This window comes from Pan paniscus, chromosome 8, assembly GCF_029289425.2.
Source record: "Pan paniscus chromosome 8, NHGRI_mPanPan1-v2.0_pri, whole genome shotgun sequence".
Lineage (NCBI taxonomy): Eukaryota > Metazoa > Chordata > Mammalia > Primates > Hominidae > Pan > Pan paniscus.
In genome coordinates this window covers 127,798,929-127,820,063 of record NC_073257.2, presented here as the reverse complement: position 1 = coordinate 127,820,063, position 21,135 = coordinate 127,798,929, and the positions used below count along the sequence as shown (strand labels likewise).

The 21,135-nt window shown below is 36.5% G+C and overlaps 1 protein-coding gene across 3 annotated transcripts in view; it reads right to left on the bottom strand.

The window, feature by feature from the left end:
- ATRNL1 (attractin like 1) overlaps positions 1-21,135 on the bottom strand; it is an 857,023-nt gene that overhangs the window by 4,735 nt on the left and 831,153 nt on the right. The window lies entirely within an intron of this gene.

Genomic DNA, 21,135 nt, shown 5'->3' with positions numbered 1-21,135 from the left:
CAGTTTTAGATTTACAGAAAAATTGAACCAATATTGAGATAAAATTACCAACTGAAGTCCATAATTTACATTAGGGTTTACTTTTTCTGTTGCATAGTTCCATTGGTTTTGACAAATGCATAATGCAGGGCATCCACCATTAAAGTATCATACAAAATAGTTTCACTGCCCTAAAATACCCCCGCACTTCACCAATTTATCCCCCTCTTTCCCCAAGTCTCTGGCAACCACTGATCTTTCTTTAATGTCTCTGTAGTTCAGCCTTTTCCAGAATGTTGTATGGTTGGAATCACACAGTACGTAGCCTTTCAGACGGTCTCCTTTCACTTAGAAATATGTATTTAACGTACCTCCATCTCTTTTTTTTTTTTGGCTTGATAACTCATTTCCTTTTATTGCTGAATTATATTCCATTGTGCGGATGTGCCATAGTTTGTTTATGCATTCACTACTGAAGGACATCTTGATTGTCCTTGCTTCCAATTTTTGGTAATTGTGAATAAAGCTGTTAAAAACATCTGTGTGCAGGTTTTTATGTGAACATAACATTTCAATTCATAAGTACCTAGGAGCCTGATTGCTGGATAATATGGTAAGCTTATGTTTTAGTTTAGTCAAAAAAAAAAAGCCAAACTGTATTTCACAGTGGCTGTGCCATTTTGTATTTCCACCAGCAATGAATGAGAGTTCTTGTTGCTTCACAACCTCACCAGCATTTGTTGTTGTCAGTGTTTTAGGTGTTAGCCAGTCTAATAGGTGTGTGGCAGTATCTTACAGTTGTTTAAATTTGCAATTCTCTAATGACATATGATGCTGAGCACCTCTTGATATACTTCTTTGCCAAATGTATATCTTCTTTAGTGAGGTGTCTGTTCAGATCTTTTGCCTGTTTTTAATTGGGTTGTTTGTTGTCTTACTGTTGAGTTTTAAGAGTTCTTTGAAGATTTTGGATATCAGTTCTTTATCAGATATGTGTTTTGTAAATATTTTTTTCCCAGTCTATGGCTTGACTTTTCATTCTCATAAACTGTTTTAAAAATTACAAAAGCACTCCATGGATAGTTATGCTATGTACAAATGGACATGGAAGAAAGACCACTTGACATTTAGCTGACAAGCATCTTAAGTACTAGAAAAGGACCTTGAGTATTATTGACCGAATGTGACCACAAATGCGGAGCTGTAGCTATCATAGGTAATTTAAGAAGCATATTGTTTAATTATGTTGATCTGCTTTGTTACAATGATGGACAGGAACACTTGATAAGATGCTCAGGGATAGTAAAGATTTCATTAAATTTATAGGAGCCATGGCTCAACCAGATAATTTGGCTTATCATAGCTACATATGAATCATTTTCATATCTGTTGAGTCCCATATAACTCTTGAGTAAAACCAAATGTATCAAATCACCATACTAAACCATGAGGCCAGATTGGCCTTGCTTAAGAAAAGGCCACAAAAGGACTTTTGGCTCATTTTCCTTTCTACAAGGTCTTGAAGACTTGACTTTGAATTGAGCTGACCTTTTCTCCACATGTTGCTCTTAGAGGAAGATCATTTTCAGATCTTATCCTACGTAGAATATCATTATTTTATTCCTGTGGGTCAGTTAATTCTGGGTAAGCTTCACGTATTTCCTGGCAGGAACTGAATTCAGAGATTTATGGACAGAAAGAAATGACAGTAAAGGGATGTGAGCACTGTAAGAGGAAAGCAAACCAGCCTAGTGCAGTGTTGCGGGAGTCAAGGGAGGGCCAAGCCCAAGGAGTCTGTAAAAAGTGGCAAACGGGCCAGCAGGGTAAGGCCTGTGGCAAAGGCCATTAGACTTCCTCCAAGAAGATTCTGATGATCTTTGAGTCATTTCTGTATCTAACTGAGGATGGAAGCCTGAAAGTTAAACAACGAATGGAGTGACAGGAAGTACGGCCAGCAGACATAAGTTCCATGTTTAAGATGTTTAGCAATGGGAAGAGATAAGTAAGCTTATCTACATAACAGAATTAGCAGGGTCAGACAGAATTTATGTGGATGCATGGAATTATGTAAGTGCATTATTTAAAGGAAAAGGGAGCCTTGGATACATTTGAAAACAGAAGAGATTTGTGGAGAAGGAGAAATTTATGGTGTTAGCAAGGAAAGAAATTACAAAATTATAATAAGCTCTGGCTAAGCTGATAAATTTACAGATTTACCTTTTAAGGGTTGCTCTTAAGTAATTTGCTCTTTCAGGATATTAAATATCATCCTGAATGTTTTAGAGTTATTACAAGTTCAAAGTTTACACAAAAGCTGTTTTCTTGACCTTTGAAGAGCACGTGGGAACTTCTGAAGAGTCCAACATAGATGTTTTAAACACTTATTCTGCGGTAGTAAATAATTATTTCATTATTTGTTCAATTAGTGGAGCTGAAGGACCTTGTTATTATTTTTAAAATTGCAGATTGTGGTGGTGCTAACTAAAAGTTCAAGCTGACTGTAAGTTTCCACTGATCTTCTGGCATACTTCTGTCATTATTTACAACTTCCTGCTATTTTATTCCTGGCACCAACTAATCCAGAGACAGCCAAATATGACACATAATACATGTCTCCTTTAATGTGGACAGAGACCACTTACACTAATTTCAATGATCACAACATCCAAATATGAAATCATGTTATTCATTAAACTACTGCATGATGTAGTCCAAAGAAGCTCTGAAAAAATAATACTTTCCATTTACATGTGAATGCAAATGTTTTCATTACAGAAGATATAGCATCAGGAGAGGAGTAAGCAGCTTGAGTTGCCAAAACAGGAAATTCTACGCTAATTCAAAACTGCCACTGTATCGCTGTATTTCATGAAGTCCAGAACCTAATTGAAGCAATGTTTCTGACAACATGTCCTGGGTTTACTAATGATTCTGAAACTTGGAAACACATTCAGTTGAAAATCATAAATATTTCAGTTCTTAATTTACAAATAAAATTGCAAATCATGCTTATTTTTAATTTGACAGCTTTTTGTCATTTCTTATGAAAATGTAACAATCAACTGCATTTTCAGATCTGCATAAATGGCAATGTGTATGTAGAAAGGCTTGCACTTCTCTAGGCAGAGATATTTAAGTGTTCGCCATGGTGCACTCACAGAGAACACTCAGGGCCATTTGCCCAAAGTCTTATCTGCCCATTTGATGGGCCAAACAATGTTTCATTTGGCTTAGGTCCTTTACTGGACCCCACCGCTTGTGGCCCGTCATGAGTTATTCTTCTTTATAAACCTTGTAGTTTAATTATGAACAGGATAAGAATCATAATAACTGCATTTATATGTGTGTGTGCCTTAAATATCAAGTTATTACTACTTTTGCATTTCTTCATGTTAAATATAAGGTGAACCTTAAAAACATCAGAAGTTGCTACGTTCTCTTCCAACCTACAAGAGAACGTAGATACAAGAATGAAAAAAAGAGACAAAGCCCCTATCTTATTGAATTCGATAGTGTGTATGGAAGACTCACTGAAAGAGAGAGAGAGAGAAGAGAGAGAGAGAGAGTAATCTCTGTCATCGCCTTTCAGCACACTTTGTTATTAACTGATGAAAAGAAAAGCCAAGTCAATGCCTTTTTTAAAAAGACAGTATTACCTCCCCCGTCCCCTAAATGTAGCAGTTATATTCTGGTAAGATACTGAACATGTAGATAATGCCCAGACCATGTATAAATAGAATTCTGACCCACAACTTGTGGCAACCTGCTCAGGAAACCGAGCTATAATCTGCAATAACCAGCCCAGGAAGCCAGCCTGCTATGTCAGACTTGTAAGAAGTCAGACTGCTATCTCTACTAATAACCCATGAAGTGAAACTGTAATCCCTGTCACGACTGGCCCCAAATGGCCAGGACTTGATTAATAAACAGCTTCCCTAATTTATGTCCTCACTTCCAGCCAGAGGAAACCAAATATGTACCCCTAACTACATAGGATGCCCCACTTCTAGTTAGTCTGTCTACAGCTCCCACAAGCTAATGGCCTCTAATCAGGGCACACCTGAAGCTTCCCTTTTTTCACTATAAAGATTTCCCATTCCTGCCTGTCCTTGAGTCTCCGCCAAAACACAAGTGAAAGTGGCTGACTCCCTTGCTATAGCAAGCTCAGAATACATAGCTTTTGCTTATTTTCATTTGCTTGGTCTTGGTTTATTTTCACGCTGGCAACAAAGACATAAAGGTCGTTTGCGATCTTTTCTGGGCTTTAAAAAAGGTATGTATCAATAAAAGAAAAGCAACCTAGAAATAGGTTCTTTGTGTTGCCATTTTTGGCACACACTTTCTCATGACTTTCCTGAGAATTTTTCCTGGTGAGAGGTCTTCTGGGGATGATCCCGCACTTCTTGTGCCATAGGAGGAAGTGCTTCCTCCTAGTCGGATGCTGGGCCCATGCTGCACGCCGCTAGAGTTCCATTAAAATCAGGTCACTCCAGAAGATCATTTTTCAAGACGTCACACAAATCATCTGATGAAATTCACTTATTGTGTTCTCTAGGCCTAGCATAGTTCCTTGTTATCAAAGCAATACAATTAACTGGGGGAACAATTCATTATTTTAGACTGATGGTCCACAGGAATTTCATTTACCACGTAAAGATGATGCACAGATGCTGCAGGCTAGTAGGATTTACATAAAAATATACCAGTAGATTCAACAAAAATGCTGGGGTTTCAATAGTTATTATAAGCTTTACCTTTTTGTACTTTTAGTTCTTAAACACCAGACACTATGACATTTAGATTATTTAAACAGGAAGTATAAACCTCATAGGAAGGAACATACCATCCTCTGTTTCCTCTTCAATTTTCCATGGTCTCTTGGTGTTTCAAACTGGTCCTTGCTAACAGAGAGCAGGCCCAGTGGCTGCTCTGGTTCACCTAGGGCAGGACAAGCCCTAAAGGAAACAGGCTCCTTTGAGACCATAGGAAATTCCCTCAGAAAATGGGCACGACTCAGTGGTCCCTGGGCTGGATGCCAAGAGTTACCACAGCTATTTTTAAAGCTTATTTTCAATTGACAAATAACTGTGGATATTTATGTGATACAATGTGGTGTTTTGACCTATGTATACATTGTGGAAAGATTCAATCAAGCTAATTAACATATCCATCACCTCTCCAACTTACCATCTTTTTTTGTGGTGAGAATGTTAAAAATCTATTCTTTTAGTTGTTTTGAAATATATAATACATTATTATTAACTGTGGTCACCATGTAGTGCAATAGATCATTAAAACTTATTCCTCCAGTCTAACTGAAACTTTGTACTCTTAGATCAAAACCTTCCCTTTCCCCATCCCTCCCCCTTCCCCTAGACTCTGGTAATCAGCTTTCTACTCTCAATTTCTGAGATCACCATTTTTAGATTCTACATATAAGTGAAGTCATACAGTATTTGTCTTTCTGTGCCTGGCTTATTTCACTTAACATAATATGCTCCAGTTCCATTCATGTGTTGCAAATGACTGAATTTCCTTCTTTTTAAGGCTGTATAATATTCCATGGTTTATAAAGACCACATTCTCTTTATTGATTTTTCCCTTTATCCATTGATGGACACATAGCTGCTTCTATATCTTGACTATTGTGAATAATGCTGAAATGAATGTGGGAGTACCCCACAGCTATTTTGTAAACAAGTAGAACATACACCAAAATCAGACCTTCACCTGCAACCTTAGAAAAAAACAATATATGCCTCCTGAAATTTAAGAATTTTATTTCTCTTGAAACATGTGAAAACATGACCTGAAGATACAGCTAAATAATTAAATGGTAAACATGTCTTTTTAAACCACTAAATTTGCAATGAAAACCACCAAGGAGAAACATCAGGAATTTAGTTATTGTTAGCAAAACTCTAGTTTTCCCTAATGGAAGTGAAATGGTAATAGTAGACTTCAGCAGTAACAATCTAATCATAAAATTACTGATGTGTGTTTTTTACAATTATGCAGAACAATTAATAAGTACAGTAATAAAATACTGCACATCAAATGAAATTGCCTTGGAAAGAACATTCCCGCTTTATATACAAACATAGTACTTCCATTTTACATTTGAACAAAAGCCTCAGAAAAGTCATTCATTTTGAAATGCTCTCCTCTGAAGTCTGTGTAAAAGCAGGCACCACTATATATTTTAATTTTCCAGGAAAACAGCTTCATTAGGCGTGAAAGGTTAATTGTAGGTTTAAGTGGAGTTCAGGGAACGGTGCCGGGCCTGTAGTGAATTGCACAGTCTGCTTCAGGACGACTGAATGAGTGCTGTAAACTGTTTGCCCTGCCGAAATGTTTTACTACCTCATTTACTGTCTTCTTTTACTGCTTGTATTTGTAGTTCTTTTAAACCTTTAATGGCTACAGTTTTATTTCACTGTAATCAGATTTAAATGGAAATACCATGCTGGGATGTTTAAATGTTTTTCCTCTGATCGTATATAGCTACATACTACTGATCAAAGTCTTGGCTATCCTTCACATGATTAAGAAAGTGACTTTGGGAAACTTTGATGTTACATAGACTCTAACTATTGTGCAGACTTAATTTAACATTCGGTGTGGCCACCCTCGCCAATATGCAACTAAGGCTGGATGCATAATTAGAAAATATGCATTTCCATTTTAATTTATCTGTTGGAAGGCCAGCACAAGTGAAGTCATTATTAGGCAAAACTCCAAAGGTTACATTGTTGAACAAAAATGGAAAAACTTCAAGTGCCGAAGACACTGGAATGACAAATGCACTAGTCATACTTGTCTGATCATTTGAAGAGATATTTCCCATCACCTACTAAAAACCAGTGACAACTACAGATGCCAATGTTTCAATGCAAATGATCATTGTATTCTGGTTATAAAATTTTGCCTGGCCTTTAACATATCATAATATTCTACAATTTCATTTAGAGACACACTGTTCAAGTTATAGAAAATGTTATCCTACTCCAGCACCACAGACACCTCACGCAACACTTTCTATAACATTGCTGAGCACTCCCTGACTTTGACACGAATTGTTCTCTCATTGGGTAGAATGTGCTGAATAAATCATGACTGTCTCAAATCATTGTTTTTAATGCAAATCCTCACGGTTCTTGGCAAGTGATCTCATCAGTTCTATTTTTAATTACATACTCAAAAACTTTACCTGGTTTATTTAAAATATTTTGTTGCCACTGATTTCGGAGACACAAACACTTACCAGAATCAGACTTGCAGCTACCTTTCCAGATTGTTTAGTAAATTTGGAACTCAAATGGAAATTCCTTCTTTCTAAGCCAACTGGAGAAATATTTTCTAGTATTTTCTTCTTTCAATTAAAAAAAACCCCAACAATTCTGATACTTGACAATCCTTATTAGAAACCCTAGTCATTCTTAATTTAAATGCTTACTGCTCATTGAAGAAATGGAACAATGGTAGTATTGTAATAATGGCTGTATTTTATTTTTCATCTGGTAGAGACATTGTATTTCAGTATTTCTAGTGGAAAAATGTCATTGACTGCCTTAAGTGAGGTTATGTATGTGAAAGTGTTTTATAAACTATAATGTATTATATAAATTTAGTTAATAATTTCAATAATAATCTGTTACTACCAATAAGAAATCACCGTCAAACTATAGATGCTCAGAAAACTCCAAAGCCTTGAGAATTAAAAAAATCATTTGAGAAGCAAATAACTTCACTCAACAAGTGTTTCTTGAGCGCCTACTATATGCCAGGCACTGCTTTAGTCCCCAAGGATTTAGCAGTGAACAAAACTGATGATATATGAAAGATTCTGTACCTCATGGAGTTTACGTTTTAGTGGATCTAGCACATGAATTCTTTTGACCAAGTCATCGTGAGGATTAAATGTAAAGGGCTTAAAAAACGCCTGGTATATAAGAGTTCAAAAATGTCAGTCTTCATCATCATCACCGTCATCCTCATTAACATCAAGTGAGAAGCTTGAAGTCAAATAGGAAATAGTAGACAAAACTCTGGGCACGCAAAGATTTTGCCTGTATCTGCAAAAGCATTCATTCATGCAAAAATCAGTATGTCTACCATGGGTTGAAATGCTGTGTAAGGAAACAATTATTAGAAAGATAGATTCAATGACAAACAGACAATGTCAATTTAGAGCAACATCCTCAGTGAGGGGATTCTGTGTGCAGTCCTCAAAGCAGAATTTATGTGATGCCTGGGATGATGAAATTGAGAATTTGCCCATGAGGAAATACATGACTTACATGTGTTGTCCACTCATTAGGAAATGCAAAAATAACCGAAAGTGATAATGGCAAAATAGAGGAATGACAATATTCAACAGAGAAAGCATTGTTTATACTAATATTGCCTATGTCCTTGGAAATACTACTAATAATTGACTTTTATCATTTTCAGAGTTACAAAATGCTTTTATATTCATTATCTAGGTTGTTTCTCAAAACTATTCTGTTGAAGTGGGTCAGGAAGCTATTTTTGTCCTGATGTCACAGATGGCCAAAATGAGGCATGGAGCGGTTAAATGACTAGTTTATGCCCACACAGCTGGTGACAGTGGTGGCACCTGAACCCATGACTCCAGATCCCTTGACCTGCACTCTGCTCATTTGCAGCCAGAAGAAGGAAGCTGCTACTTTGGTGCAAATGTCTCCCATATGATTGTGAACCAGAAGAAAAAGAAAAACAAAACTTAGTAGAGATGTGAAATCAGCTATGGTCAAAAATATTGAGTAATTGCTGATAGTAATAAAAGCAATAATGATAATAATACAAACAAACTATGATTGATTCTGTTAACATCAACTGAATGCTTGCAATAAGCCAGGCATTACCCTCAGCTCTACATATGCATTATTTTATCAGGATATGCAGTTAGGAGTGGATGACAATACAGGTTAAATTGAGAAACATGTATTGAGGGCATATTGCAGGCAGTGTTGTAGCTGGCTGTTCTCAAAGAACATCAAACTAGGGCAAAGATTCAAGAGCTCCTAGATTTGCTAACAATTGTGCAGATGCCAACTCTATGAAGTAGGCAGAAGCCATGAGGAAAAGAAAGATAGAGGTGTGATCTCTAACGGGAATGTGGAGGTTGAAGATTCCCAAGACAGATGATCTCTGAACTGAGATTTGAATGATGAAGAGGAAGAAGTACACTGGCAGGAGGGGTGTGGTGTGTTCTGGATACTGGAAACTACAAAATCAGCAGCATGGAGGGAAGGGATATTTGAGAAACTTCAGGACGTACATTGTAAATGGAACAATGGGAGAACGGTAAGAGAGAATACAGGAGGTCAGCAGCAAAGGGTCCATAAAGTGGCCTTAGGTGTTACACTAGGACTTTGATTTTTAATCTGCAAGGCAGAAAGAGCCATGGAAGGATTTTAAGGAGTAGAGAGGCATAATCAGATTTTTATTTCAAAGAGACACCTCTAGTGTAGCATGGAGGACAGACTGGAGTAGGGGGTGAGGCTACTATTATTGAAACCAGATAAGAATATGGCAATAAGGAGAGATAAACGGGATGGACAGGATAGATATTTAGGAGAGAGTAGTATGGGAGATAAAATAGGGCACTCTTGAGTACCTGGGTGCATACAATTGGTATTCACAAGCATATGATGGAACAGGAATGGCCAGGGTGTGTGGGAAAGCAGTGGATCATTTGTCTGGCTTCAGACATAGTGAATTTGGTGACCTGCAGGTCATTATAGTGGACCTGTCTACTAGGATATGCAGTTGTGAAACTCAGGAATAAAGTCTATGCCAGAGATGCAGAATTGGGAGTAATTAGCATAGATGGAATCTGAAGATTTTATAATTATATAGGTGGGGAATGTTAGCTGTTGCAATAGTTAAAGCCTGAAATCTCAAGGGTTTAACAAAATCGAAGTTTGTTTCTCACGATGTAAAGTGTTCCTGATTGGTGGCAGGCTGTCTGGAAGGGGATGGAGAGGAACACAGCTTAGCTCTGGTCTATGGCATTATTTAGGGCCTCAGACCGATGACACTTCTGTCATCTTCAATCCAGGGCATCCACCATTGCCTTGAGCATTGGCATCTAGATGGTAGGCAGAAGATGAGCAGGTGGAAAAGGTACCTCCACTCTAAAACACTTTGTTCCCATGCCATTAGCAAGTACAGCTGCTGGGCAACACCTCTCCACTACTCAGTTGGGGCTGGGGGGTGTGTGCAAATCTTCGGTGGAAAACTAGCACTCTGCCATTAGAGTGGATGAGGCTGCCCTGGTAGAAAGAATAGAGTAAGAAAGGGAGAAGACCCAGAGGAGGGCTGATGGTGGGGAACACAGGAAAACAAAGAGAGGTAGGAGAAACCAGGAATGAGATTGTCCACAGGCTCTGTAACACTGGTCAGTAGCTAGTTATAACCTGTGGATTCTGTTTCTGTTTGCAGCAAAAGTCCCAAAATTCCATAGCAACTGTAAGCCAGCTGAGTTTGTGGCTTCCAAGTTGTTCTTGACTTGAAATTCAGCATGTCTCTTGAGAAATTTCTCTTGGAAAGCAGTTGGAGTAGGTGGCTGCTAATGTCACTTCTGGTTCTATGAATTCATGACTGCAGCTGCCTTTCTTCATCAGGCCATGGGCAAAGACCTGGACATCCCTGCTGGCTTCCCCTCCATGTGTGCTTGCTGGCAGCAGCAGAGTGAGCTGCCACAGCATCGCTGTGAAGTCAGGGGACTGGATGGGCTCAAGGACTCCCTTGCTGGAAATGTGCATTTGGTCTTGTTAGTTGATGACTTGAGAAGGACTGGACATGCTTCTACAAGAGTGAGAACTGCACTGGTAGTACCAGCTATGGTTTGTATTTATGGTTAGGTGTGTGGTTTCTATGATGCCAAAAACACTAGTGAAGAAGCTGACTCTAAGTTTCACATTACAAGAGTAAAGAGACTGGGCAATGTCAAACACCTGGCTGGGACTTGATCTTGTGTCTAGCAATCTCTGAACAGCCTGGTTGTTTGTTTGTTTTAAAATTTACTTTTCTAATTGGAAGTCCCACCGTAAGCATAACTCAATTCCTGAAGGAATTGCTTGCCAAAGGGAAGAATCTGTTTACCTTTCATATGAGTTCTGATCTCTCTCAAGGGATCTGTGCGAAGTTAGAGCTAACAGGAATGTGTTTTTGTTTGTTTTTTAAAGCTCAGATACCTGTTTACAAGAAATTATCTTACCGTTTTAAGTCAAGGCTAAAGTGTTGGGTAGTGATGCACATAATAATTTTCCATAGTATTTATGTGAGGGTATAGGAAATTATAGGAGACAGATACAAGGCTTATGATATTACATAGCACAGATATACCACAATGAATATTAAAAGACAAGCTATCAACTAGAAAAAATGAATTTTTGTATTTTTCAAAGTGATATTTCTGCTCCCTTAAGTTCCTAGCAGTCAATATTTTTAAAAGTTTGGTATTAAAATAAATAGAAAATATATAATGATCTCTGCAAAGTCAAAATATTGTTTTAACAAACTCCATTGGTAGAACAAATTTATGACTTCCATATAAAACTAGATCATGGCAAAATGGGAGAAAAAAACTAGAAAAAATTACGCAAAGACTCACTTCTAGCCATTTAGATAAAATGGAAGGGAAAATGGTGTAGAGAATCATTATTTTTTTCTATTAATATTATTATAAATTGCTTAGACCTTACTGAAAGTTATTACAGATAATGTAATGGCCAAAGGCATTTTAACGAAAACAGGTATGTCTGTAACCAAATTTATCCTGATAAATCTCCTTTGCTGAAGGAAAAAGCAGTAGAGTTGGACAGTACATTTCTCAAAACAGACTTGAAACCTTTCCTCTGATGTTTGCTAAGTGATCCAGGACCCTGATAGTACACATTCTTTCCAGTAATTCAAAACAGGGACTTTTGGAAAGTCGTTTGATTAAATGACCTCCTTTAATAGGATTCTCTGAAGCAATTTTGAGAATCTGACTGAGTATATCCCATAAATGCTGGCCCTTTTGAGTGAAAAAAGTATCATGGTGCCCCATTTTGCCTTTGGGAGCAATCAAAGTGGCCTCCAAGCTACTATAGATTGAGAAGTGTCAGAAAGAGTCAGCACTAGTGGGGACCTTTCAAACTCCACAGGCAGGTAAATCAGAGAGAGAACAGACTTCAGAGTGATCTGGAATTTTCTGATGTTATATCCAGGGGGGTAAACACTGCCCTGCATCCACTCCATGGTATTTTTCAGACACAAAGAGAATTCTCATAGACTGGTTCCACAATCCCTGCCGACATGTTTCCTAGATCATTTGACGTGTGTATCTGCAGAAGGGGCCCCTTGTTAACCACAGGTTCCTCACAGGATGGCAACGTGATGGGTTAAGGGATGGATGGAGATAGAAACTATTAGCACATGTCATTACAGAATGTCATTTGTGGGGAGAGATGGAAAACTTTGTTCTCTTCATTAGGCATATTCACTTTGGATGCTGTCTACCTACTTTCAGTAAGTGCCTTAGCTGGCATGAAGATGAAAAAAACTTGCTTTCAGGTCAATAAAGGGAATCTCTGACGATCAATGGCTGATTAAAGCAAGATCTTCTGAGCAGTAGGCTCTGGGCTGTGTTCTGTAAAGAGTTTTCAAATTAATCTTCCTCTGAGGTCTGGGCAAGGGGCCAGTTCACCATCCAGCTGTCTCTGACTTTCAGCCCAATGGTACATGAGTTCCCATAATTAGAGTAATCATTTTATTTTTAAATAAAGAAAAGAAACTTATAATATCATTATACTTTAGAGGCATTAAATCTAAGAAAGTGCAGTGCAGCAGAAGTATGGTACTATCAGGTTTCAAAAAGTATAATTTAATCAGATTTAGTTTCATATTCTCTTAATCCCAAATCCTAAATTAAATTACTTAGTTTAGTAATTTGGGATTACTAAAATTGGAGAAATACAGATTACAATTTTTATTTGCAAATATATTTATCATTTTCCCTAAAGCAATGTAAAAGCAAATCTTGAAAAGACAAATATATGGCTTATAATCAACCTGGATATTCACCCCTCCCTACTCCCTTAGTAAAAGGCTGTAAGACTATGTTTTTAAAGCATTTGACAAATTGGGATCCTAATTATCTGAATAAAAGCAAATCCTGTATGAATAACTGCATATTTTAATTAATTATATTTTGTCCCTATTTCCCTATTTCACTTTCAGGAGTTGGAAATAGCAGACCAGTTGTTTTTCTTTTTTTGTTCAAGTGCTAACTGAGAGAAGAGGATGGAGAAGTAAAAATACTGACCCTGAGCCAGTGAGCCTCAGTGCCAAAGGGCTACCCATTATTTCTAGAGAGTTAGAATAATCTGCAAAGATGGAAAGTCAGTGTACAAAAACACATTAACTCATAATGCTCATGCCCAGATGTTTACCATCCACCAGTATGACTCTTAGTTGTATATTTACTGCAGTCTTTGTATGAGATTTTAAAAAATGTTATCTTTAAAAATGTTGAGTGAGATGCCTGAGATAAAATGTGGCTATATCTTTGTGCAGAATCACTCATGTGACCAAAATTGACCCAGTTGAATATTTTAGCTCAGCCAATTATACCCCAAATTTGATTTTCATTCAAATAATACCAATAGTTGAATTGTAGGTGGCTGAATTGCCTGGCTGTTAGACTGAACTGTTCAGATCAGTATCAGTTATGATGCCCTTCATGGGATGTATGACTAGTTCTGAAGCTTGTGTATGGCTAGTTCTGAAGTTTATGGGATGTATGACACATTCCCAGGCTTATGATCCGACCCAAAGAGGTTTACACTTCAACTCTGAGCATGGTCTGTATTCAGATGTGCAATCAAATATGACAGAAGCAACTTCTGGGGAAGGAAAATAACCAAATAAATCTCTAGAATGACTGTGGTTAAAAACACATTGTTTGGTAATTTTAAGTAATTTGGGAAAAGGCCTGCTTAGAAGAAATAAACAAGGCATACAATGTCACATTAAGATAATGTTAAAATACAAAGCACTGGCATTAAAGTGTGAATTGGGCGTAGCTACAGCCCCAGAGTTCAAGTTCAGAGGAAATATTTCCTAAACTTCCTAGAAGGTCAATATTTTAATATGTAAGCATCTATACCACATTCTTTGGAAAGAGTTTAGGAACTGCACCATCAAATTTCAAATGGTGCTTCTTTCACAGGTTGCTTAACCTTCCTCAAACATTTAGATTGGATTAGTATTTAAAAAGTAAGGTGAACTTAGAAAAAAACATTTTTATATAGGAAAGCAATCTGTTCAACTTCCCATCTTTAACATATTGACATATGTTTTGTTCTAGTATTAGTCAAAATTAGCTTTGAGATAAAAGTTCATATTAATTATCCCATAATGTAGCCTAATCGCTGCTGACATTTTGAAAGAAGATGTTAAGGCAGCCAAGATAAAAACTAAAAAGTGGGTGCAAAAATATTACACATGTTCATCACAAAAATTATAATGGTCCTCTGTGAAGTTATTTTTTCTTAAAGTACAATCTGAAAGTGACCATGTCTGGAGGATGGATAAACTCATTGGACCCTCTGACCTACTCCAGCCTTGGGTTCCTTCATACCTGGCATGTCTCTGGTTTGTAGGTAGATAAGCCAAAAACATTTTGGATATGTTTCAGTTTAAATTTTATTGTTTTGTCCATTTTTATGACTTTTAATATGACACAAATATAAGATAGAATGAGTCAAAGGATTATGCTTTAGTTTTCTCTTTTTCAACTGAAATGATTAGACCCAGAATTAAGTGAACATTAACTCCAGTCAGGCATTACCTTCAGAATTTGGTGAACCTTGCAAATTTTGATGTTAAAAATGAGAAGTGTTTATTATTACACAAATTCCTAAATACCAGTAAGAAATAAGTGTAATCAAACATAGCATCTATAAATTTTTCCTTTTTAAAAACATAAATTAGCCCCTACACTTTGTTTATTTAGTCAATATAAAAAGTTGAAATTTCCCCTTGTTGAAATGAGTAAAAATGCAATTATGATGCAAAAATCAAAAGAAAACACAGATTTTGATTCTCTCATGTTTTTCAGGATCAGTATTCAAAATGGGCTTTGTGAATAATGAACACTAAAGAAGAACATAAGGATTCAGTGAGTTTGAAAATAACTTTGTTTTGGACAATCACATTGAAGTGAATTTAAATAATCTTAAAAGTATGAGAGAATCAAATTTAAAGGACATGTTTCTAAAATCATTCTTAAAATCTTATTCCCAGTAATAAAGGTGGTTTTCACACCCACGAACACAAACAGATACATGAAACACTGATTAAGTCCTATGAACCAAGAAGTTGAAAAATATTTTATCATATGTATACTGGTACTCTTTGTATTATCAATATGAACAGAAGCAAAATACTTCTCTATTTCAAAAAAATCTGTTTTACTTCTGGTTTTGATCAGAATATTCAAACAGGAAAAAGATAAGAAAGTGATCACCAAAAACTGAACCTAGGACCCTTGGTTTGAGATAATTAACTAATCAATAGACAATTCTTCTCTTCAGGGAATGCATAGAAACAGACATTTATTCAGGAACTTTTCAGATTTTCATACAAGGTAATTAATACAAGCTTCACTATAGACAATTACATTTTAATGACTTTCTGTTCAAATTACATGAATTTTATGTAAGGAAAAGCTTATGAAGTCTAAGATTTTCTTTCCACCCAAGTTATTAAAATCTGTGTTTGAATATAGTTCCTTTCATTAACATTAAATCAGTTAGCTTTAAGTTATAAAAAAGGACTGCTAAGTTTTACCACAATAGTTTGCACAGCTTTAATTTGCATTCATGAAAAAACACAATAAATTAATTTGCTACTTGGAACAAATTTGACAAATGCATTAATCATAAAGAAACCAAATTCAGTTTTCTTTACTCTTTCTCACAAAGATAGATGTAAGATATGAGACTACTGATTTAGCATTCTTTAAGCAAAATGAGATGTAATGATAATAATGAGGATATTCATAGCACTAGAGAATTGGAGAGCTGGAAGGGGCCTTAGAAATTTCCTGGTTTAACAAATGGGAAAAGAACAATTCAGTCTCCCAAACAGTCCATAGAGCCAAATTCTGAAGAGGGATTATTTTCATTTTCTCCATTGGAAACCACCACAAAAATTAGACTTTTTCAAGTACTGACTAGTTTGGCTTTGAAATTACTTTGGTTCTTCCTGAACCATACTACTTCTTGTCCCTAAGGTTTTGAGAGTACAGTTTGAGCTCAGAGATTATGCTAAATCATAACATGAAAATTTAGGTTTTTTAACAAATAGCATGAAAACAGCACTAAAACGATTCCCAACACCTACACTGTGCACTGATTCTCTTGACAAGTCAATAAAATATTGTCAAACACATTTACAAGTTTGTATCTCTGTGAAAAGGTTTGGATAAAGAAGCATTTAACAGCAATATACTGTATTGCAAATATTTCTCTTATTTGCTAGTTGTCATTTCATGCTTATTTATTAAGCTTCAAACTTTTGCTTTTATATATAGTTGAAGCTAAAGATCATCTTAATGTTTATATGGTGTTTGGAAAGGACTTCCCTACTCTTAGATCATAGCAAGATTCTCCCATGTTCTCTTCTAATGGTTTTTTTAAATTTAATCTTTTGGTATTATGAAGAAAATTCAAAGGAAGTTACTGAAAGCAACAGTAATCACAGTATTCTTAGCAAATGTTCAAACATTATTAATCATTTTTGAATGAAATAGAATTCTACCAGTTTTCAAAGAGAATGCTTCCAGGTTTTGCCCATTCAATATGATATTGGCTGTGGATTTGTCATAAATAGCTCTCATGATTTTGAGATATGTTCCATCAGTACCTGAGAGCTTTTAACATGAAGGGATGTTGAATTTTATCAAAGGCCTTTTCTGCATCTATTGAGATAATCATGTGGTTTTTGTCTTTAGTTCTGTTTATGTGATGGATTATATTTATTGATTTGTGTATGTTGAACCAGCTTGCATCCCAGGGATGAAGCTGACTTGATCATGGTGGATACCTTTTTTGATGTGCTGCTGGATTTGGTGTGCCAGTATTTTATTAAGGATTTTTGCATCGATGTTCATCAGTGATATTGGCCTAAATTTTTCTTTTTTCGTTGTGTCTCTGTCTGACTTTGGTATCAGGATGATGCTGGCTTCATAAAATGAGTTAGGGAAGAGTCCCTCCTTTTCGATTGTTTGGAATAGTTTCAGAAGGAATGGTATCTTCTGAAACCCTCTTTGTACCTCTGGTAGAATTTGGCTGTGAATCCTTCTGGTCCTAGACTTTTTTTTTGGTTGGTAGGCTATTAATTACTGCCTCACTTTCAGAACTTGTTATTGGTCTATTCAGGGATTCAACTTCTTCCTGGTTTAGTCTTGGGAAGGTGTATGTGTCCAGGAATTTATCCATTTCTTCTAGATTTTCTAGTTTATTTGCATAGAGGTGTTATTCTCTGTTGGTAGTTTGTATGTCTGTGAGGTCAGTGGTGATATTCCCTTTATCATTTTTATTGTGTCTATTAGATTCTTCTCTCTTTTCTTGTTTATTGGTTTAGTTATGGTCTATTTTGTTAATTTTTTCAAAAAACCAGCACCTAGATTCATTGATTTTTTGGAGGGTTTTTTTTGTGTCTCTATCTCCTTCAATTCTGCTCTGATCTTAGTTATTTCTTGTCTTTTGCTAGCTTTTGGATTAGTTTGCTCTTGCCTCTCTAGCTCTTTTAATTGTGACATTAGGGTGTCGATTTGAGGTCTTTCTAGCTTTCTGATGTGGGCATTTAGTGCTATGAATTTCCCTGTTAACACCACTTTAGCTGTGTCTCAGAGATTCTGGTATGATGTCTCTTTGTTCTCATTGGTTTAAAAGAAACTCTTGATTTCTGCCTTAATGTCATTATTTACCCAGCAGTCATTCAGGAGCAGGTTGTTTAGTTTCCATGTAGTTGTGCAGTTTTGAGTGGGTTTCTTAATCCTGAGTTCTAATTTGATTGCACTATGGTCTGAGAGACTGTTATGATTTTAGTTCTTTTGCATTTTCTGAGGAGTGTTTTACTTCTGATTATGTGGTCAATTTTAGAATAAGTGCCATGTGGCACTGAGAAGAATGTATATTCTGTTGATTTGGGGTGGAGAGTTCTGTAGATGTCTATTAGGTCCACTTGATCCAGAGCTGAATTCAGGTCCTGAATATCCTTGCTAGTTTTCTGTCTCATTGATCTGTCTAATATTGAAAGTGTGTTAAAATCTCCTACTATTACTGTGTGGGAGTCTAAGTCTCTTTATAGGTTTCTGAGAGCTTGTTTTATGAATCTGGCTGCTCCTGTATTGGGTGCGTGTATACTTAGAATAGTTAGCTCTTCTTGTTGAATTGTTCCCTCTACCGTTATGTAATGCCCTTCTTTGTCTTTTTTGATCATTGTTGGTTTAAAGTCTGTTTCGTCAGATACTAGGATTGCAACCCCTGCTTTTTTTTTTCTTTCTTTCCATGTGCTTGGTAAATTTTCCTGCATGACTTTATTTTGAGCCTATGTGTGTCTTTGCACATGAGATGGGTCTCCTGAATACAGCACGCTGATGGTTCTTGACTCTTTATCCAATTTGCCAGTCTGTGTCTTTTAACTGGGGCATTTAGCCCATTTACATTTAAGGTTAGTATTGTTATGTGTGAACCTGATCCTGTCATCCTGATGCTATCTGGTTATTTTGCACACTTGCTGATTCAGTTTCTTCATAGTGTCATTGGTCTTTATATTTTGCCCTCTCTCACCATTCTTATGCAACATAGTATTGGAAGTTCTGGCCAGGGCAATCAGGCAAGAGAAAGAAATAAAGGGTATTCAAATAGGAAGAGAGGAAGTAAAATTGTCTCTGTTTGCAGAGGACATGATTTTATATTTAGAAAGCCCCATCATCTCAGCCCCAAAACATCTTAAACTGATAAGCAACTTCAGCAAAGTCTCAGCATACAAAATAAATGTGCAAAAATCAGAAGCATTCCTTTACACCAACAACAGACAAGCAGGGGGCCAAATCATGAATGTACTCCCATTCACAATTGCTACAAAGAGAATCAAATACCTAGGAATACAGCTAACAAGGGATGTGAAGGATCTCTTCAAGGAGAACTACAAATCACTGCTCAAGGAAATAAGAGAGGACATAAACAAATGGAAAAACATCCCATGTTCATGGATAGGAAGAATTAATATCGTGAAAATGGCCATACTGCCCAAAGTAATTTATAGATCCAATGCTATTCCCATCAAACTACCATTGACATTTTCACAGAATTAGAAAAAACTACTTTAGATTTCACATGGAATCAAAGAAGACCCTGTAGAGCCAAGACAATCCTTAGCAAAAAGAACAACGCTGGAGGCATCAGACAACCTGACTTCAAACTATCTTACAAGGCTACAGTAATCAAAACAGCATGGTACTGGTACCAAAACAGACATATAGACCAATAGAGCAGAACAGAGACCTCAGAAATAATGCCACACATCTACAACCATCTGATCTGCAACAAACCTGACAAAAACAAGCAATGGGGAAAGGCTCTCCTATTCAATAAATGGTGCTGGAAAAACCGGTTAGCCATATGCAGAAAACTGAAACAGGACCCCTTCCTTATTAAACCTTATACAAAAATTAATTCAAGAATGATTAAAAACTTAAATGTAAAACCCCAATCCATAAAAAAACCCTAGGAAACCTAGGCAATAACATTCAGGACATAGGCATGGGAAAAAACTTCATGACAGAAATATCAAAAGCAATTGTAACAAAAGCCAAAATTGACAAATGGGATCTTATTAAACTAAACAGCTTCTGCACAGCAAAAGAAATTATCATCAGGGTGAACAGTTAACCTACAGAATGGGAGAAATGTTTTGCAATCTACCCATCTGACAAAGGTCTAATATCCAGATTTTACAAGGAACTTAAGCAAATTTACAAGAAAAAAACAACCCCATAAAAAAGTGGCAAAGTGTATGAACAAACACTTCTCAAAAGAAGACATTTGCACAGCCAACAAATATGTGAAAAAAGCTCAACATCACTGATCATTAAAGAAACGCAAATCAAAACCACAATGAGATACCACCTCACGCCAGTCAGAATGGTGATTGTTAAAAAGTCAAGAAACAATAGATGCTGGTGAGGCTGTGGAGAAACAGGAACGCTTTTACACTGTTGGTGGGAATGTACATTAGTTCAACCATTGTGGAAGACAGTAGGCGATTCCTCAAGGATCTAGAACCAGATATGCCATTTGACCCAACAATCCCATTACTGGGTATATACCCAAAGTAATATATATCATTCTACTATAAAGACACATGCACATGTATGTTTATTGTGGCACTATTTACAACAGCAAAGTCATGGAACCAACCCAAATGCCTATTAATGATAGACTGGATAAAGAAAATGTAGTACATATACACCATGGAATACTACACAGCCATAAAAACGAGATCATGTCCTTTGCAGGGACATGGATGGAGGTGGAAGCCATCATCCTCAGCAAACTAACTCAGGAACAGAAAACCAAACGCCACATGTCCCACCCATAAGTGGGAGTTGAACAGTGAGAACACATGGACACAAAGTGGGGAACAACACACACCAGGGCCTGTTGTGAGGGGTTGGGCGCGAAGGGAGGGAACTTAGAGATGGGTCAATAGGTGCAGCAAACCACCATGGCACAGGTATATCTATGTAATAAACCTGTACATTCTATACCTGTGTCCCAGAACTTAAAGTAAAATTTAAGAAAAATAGAATTCTAATTTTTGATCTACTACATACATATATACATATATGTTTTGTGTATATATGTGTATGTACATATATTTTATTACTGGGTTACATGAAGATGTTGATACAATAATTTAAATCAGGAGACCATCTCATTAGAGCCACTTCACTATCATTAGAAACACTGCAATCCTTCAGTTAAGGCTTGGACAAGAAAATACCGTAAGGGAATAAGCTTTTAAAAATTAAAAATCTTTTTGAGATTCATACATTATGTTGATTCA